The following is a 5,207-nucleotide window of genomic DNA, read 5'->3' on the forward strand; positions in this document are numbered from 1 at the left end:
AAGAATAAAATTGGACGTTCCGTCACGTGCCCTTTTAATAAATTGTTCAGTAGCGTAAAATGTAAATAGAAAAAAAAGAAGAACGTAATTACATTACACAGAGTTTTTTTTCTTTATGTTTTTTCCCTTTGTTTGCTTATCTAATCGAAACTCTGATAAATGCAAACAGTTTCAATTATAAATGTGGCGCATGGGAATTCAATTCATCCACAATCTCTGACTGAATGTGTTATGTAATGTTATTTATTATTATAGTTTAATATCCATTCGATGTGTGCAGAGAGAGAGAGAGAGAGAGAGAGAGAGAGAGAGAGAGAGACGGATCGCATTGAACAAAAAATAAACGCTACAAAGAGTCAATAAAATGATTGAATGGAAAATGTGATAAAATATTTTTTAATGTGATATACTCAATCATTTGGATTGATCTGTTTGCCACATTTTCGTGTAGTTGTTGTTGTTGTCAGGCCGAAATGTGCTCCATAAAATTAATTTTACTAGATTTTAAATGGCAAATTGTCCGTAATTTGATATAAATGCGTTTTTGAAGGCCGATTGTGATGGAAATTGCACAGCTTGAAGCGATTTGGATAGTTAATATTTGAAATACAACACAATAAACTGCAACAAGATTAAAACGGATAAAACATCATTCGTTTTCCAAATAATGAAATTATTGTGAATTGAGGCGCGGAGTAACAAGGAACTAGGGTTAGTCACACTAAATTGGATGTGAATGGCGTGGATGGAACAAAAATGCTCGTTTTACATCGCCCACATCTTTCATGGCATGTCCTTTCTTCCACGCCAAAAAATACAAAGAAAATGCCACAGCCAAACAACGAAGATTCTCGTAATCATATAATTGAATTTTAATGTCTGATAAGACCGAGCAGAATGAATTCTTCGGTATATTTCCAGCACAAACGCTGAAAATTTTATTATGAGCAACTATTTTCTGAATGGTATTTTTAATTGTATACATCATCCAAAAATAGAGTTGTTGTCAAATTCACGGCTAAATAAATTAATTGATATTTGTCATCGACCGTCTTACACACGTCATTTCATTCATAAGAATGTAAACGATAGTGTCGACGAAGACGATGAAACAACAAGCAATTCACATAATGGTCTTTGCGCGATGGAAACAAAAATTAATATCATTTCAAGTAAATATTGTCACGAAGTAAACAAACATTACGGTGAATTGCATTGCACTTCTACGACTGTCACACACTCGTGACGAAACAGAAATCGAAAGTATCAAAAACATCTCGAAGGACACGAACATTGAATTGTTCTGCATAAAGTACACGGAAGAAACGAAACATATTTTATTAATAGAGGAGAGAATGAGGAAAATTACTACGGTTTGACTCAACAAAAAGTCGCTATTGTTTGTATAGTCGCCTGAATTGAGTCATACGTAAACTGCCATCGCATAACAAATGGCCGAACAGTTTCTCTATTTGAATATTTTATGCAATTTTCCGCTTTTCCATATTGAATGACTGACTGCAAGCGATGCTTGAATTACCTCAAAAGCTGCTTTGCAGAACAAAATACGGGATTATATGGTGAATAAGTTCCATTTGAAGCCAAAGCAGTTGCATACAAATGAAAATCTGCGGAAAATACAAAATAAATTCACGCCAATACTCTCTTGTTCTCGGATTTTACGTTTCTTAGCGATTACGTTTTTTAGCGATTACGTTTCGACGTTTCATCGATTCCATGGATAGTGTTGGACTTCATTCTGTCAGACCATAATGCCTGATTTGTATTTCCACCATGAATATAATGTCCGTTGATCATGACATTTTATTTCCATTTTCTTGTTTGTTTTTCTTTTCGTTCGTTTAGTTGAATGAATTCATTTATAGGCATTTCTTTTGTTGTTATTTGATGAATTGATCGATTTGTGTATGTACACGTGGATTAAATTAGACCATTTGAATGCCTAACGAATGAGGATCACGTCAAATGTAAAAAAAGGGCCTTTTTTCCACGGTATCCATCGTATGGATGTGTGTTTATTGTAACATGTTGCTTAGCAAAATGGATTGAACTTCGACTGAGGATTCAGTGAAACCAAGAGGAAAAAAACGAGAAGAAAACCAAGCCTAAAATTCATGACATTATCTGACACACCCAAAACTATTCCGCGTTCAATTACTCGCAAACGGAAACATGCGCCGCTTTTATTTGCCGGTCGCCGAAATTTTATTGATTAGGTGCAACAGCCTCATTAAGGAAGAACATAACAACAACAATGAGAACAACAAAATCAGGCATCCGAATAGAAATATGGCCACTTTTCTCTTGGAACTATTGCGATTTTCAACGCAATTCAAGGCTATTATGCCACGGTAAAGTAAAATAATGCGCTCCATTCTGCCGCCTAATAACAATGAATTATTCAAAGAAATAAGACGTGAAGAAAGAACGGCAGACAGAATAAACAGCATGCAAATTATATCAATAAACGTGTCGCATTGTGTGTAGTTTCTTCAGAAATTTGAATGTATTTGAGAAGACACCTAAATGCCGGTCGCCGAAAGTTCAATAAAAAAAAACAGAAAAAAAAGTAGAAGTAGAAAGAAAAAAACAAAGCGAATACGTAATGGCAATGCTAATATGAAAATGCGACGAAGGAAGTCTATGGCCATTAAGCGAAGCGACGACTTTCGCGCTGCGTTTTCCTATACACAACTCCATTAAGGTATATATCGATCAAATAATTACAATGCTAATCAGAGCGAACATACGGTTCTTTTTTTTCCAATTCGATTCTTCATTTTGTGCATGTTGTGATTCAATTCGATCGATTCGGTCGAGGTCATTACACCAAAATACGTTTTATTTTCTTTATTCTAATATGTTTTACGATGATCTAATTGATAATCTGTTCGCTTACACAACTAATTTGTATTGCATTAGCAACGAGGAAAAAACGATTTGAAATTGCTTCTTTTACAAATTCCATCCAATTCGGGATTAATTGTAAATCGATGTAGTCGTCTTTAGCCCATGACTTTTAAATATGTGTGAACAGAACAGAAGAACAATTGAATGTTCTCAGAGTTTCATTCATCGGAGTCGTACAAATGACGAAGCATTTCATTTCCATTTTGCACGGCGGAAGTTGAATATACAACACTCAATTTGATTATGGTGGAACACAATTTGATTTGAAGCCTCAGCCAACATTATTCATTATTCATTCTGAAATGGCATTTGTTAGGCTGTCGTATGACTTGTCTGAAATGTGATTTGAGTCGGTGATTTTTTTTTTGGCTTAATGCGACAAATGATTATTTCGGTTAATGGGTGCAAAGACCCGGAATGCGTGTTTGTATGAGTATATCGTTACCACACGTGGTACACCAAAGACCAACAATTTAAGAAATATGTTTTCACCTCCTGAATTTATGTCGACCTCATTCGGTGGCAAAATCGTAAATAAATTTCCATGTTTAGCGGTTTTGATTGCTACGAATGATTCCACGAAAATTCGGTTCCACGGAATTCGAAACATGAATATGTGAATATATGTACAATTGTTCGCTCTTGATTGATAGCAGAACTGTGTCCCATTTCGGAAAATTCCCGAAAATTTGTTGGTTTGCGTTTTGTTTGTGTCAATTACTATTTTATTCAAAAATCAAATTCGATTTGCTTCAATATAATTGATAATAAGCCATCATTACGTGTTGTGCTTGCTACTGTGCACAATGTTACTATTATTACTTTGTAACACCATACAATTGCACATTCTGTTGAATATTTAATATCAATAATAAGCTGTATCATGTCTGTACGACAGACCACACACATACCATGCATACGCAATTGATGATTATTGTTAAATATTAACATTATAATAAATTGATTGGGATATTTGATAAAAACACACAAATTATTTCGCCTTTGTGTCATCGGTAAGTTTGTTGCTAACAAATCATTTTACATCTATTTATATTCATGTAATGATTGAAAGCAGGCATGTTAAAATTTTCACTTTTTTAAGTTCTTATCACTTGAATACGTCTAAATAATTTCACATGAATAACTTTTCCAAATGCCGTACTATTTGTAAGTGGTTACTCCATTGGGAAAAACCATTCGGACAAGAATAGAAAAAAAAACGGAAATTCGAACATATTCGTCGATTTTACAAGGAATTCGATTCGATATGTTATTTCTTTTGCCAAGTTCTAAATAGCACAACGATAAGGATGAGAAACGAAAGAACAACGTGTCCGTACAAATCTTTCGACACGGAAAAAAATGAACACAATTCTGCATGCGAAAGAAGCTTCGAAATATTGACACAGCTTACATCGATTTTTTTTTGCAATTCACTGGGAATTTGTCGCATGATAAATGAAATGAAATGAAATCGAGTTGAATGTTTGACTCGAGCCAGAAAAATAAGAAATTTCTTTAAAAGAGGGACATAGTCAAAGTAAATGCAAAATAGCGAAGTAAGTGCATTTATTTCTTGACTTTCATTCCTAACATTCATTGGGCGGCTATTTTTCATTCTTTGCACAACTGGAATGACGTGTGAAATTTTACGCGTCTATTTTTGTAACACACCGAAGCGTACTACCATTGCCAAATATTTAAATTTATTTTTCTTTCTCTCCCCCACTCACACACCAAAGGTGATTTTGCACGTGAACTGCTTGGTATGAAGACTGTGCTAAATTTGGCTAAATTGTAATTATTAGAAACATGGCATCGTTGTTATTGTATTCATTTCGGTTCGGGAATTACGCTCATCGAAATATATACAAATGCGTACGTATGTATGGTCGAAGTATGATTAATGGCTGAATTGAGGAGCGTTTATCTTTTTCTGTCATGATTTGTCGAAACAAAAAACGAATTATAGTTCGACAGTGTTACTAGTATACAAGCACGCACCACCATCTGTATCATACGCTCGATTTATTTATGATGGGCTATTATGTGTCCAATTTCACACATATTCATTATTGTCGATTCGATGGTGTTTGGAATACGCAATGAACGTCTCTTCCACTTGCATTCAATTGATCCCATTGAATGGAATTCAAATGAAATTTTATAAGGTTAAATTGAGCGAGAGCTCAAACTGTATTTGCAGCCGTCGCAGCACCAGCAGCACTACCATCACGTTCGCCGCACACATATGCATTCATTCATTACGAAGCTAT

The sequence above is a fragment of the Sitodiplosis mosellana genome, unplaced genomic scaffold (genome assembly GCF_009176505.1).
Source record: "Sitodiplosis mosellana isolate CC-2019 unplaced genomic scaffold, AAFC_SMos_1.0 Smas_scaffold_11, whole genome shotgun sequence".
NCBI classification, from domain to species: domain Eukaryota; kingdom Metazoa; phylum Arthropoda; class Insecta; order Diptera; family Cecidomyiidae; genus Sitodiplosis; species Sitodiplosis mosellana.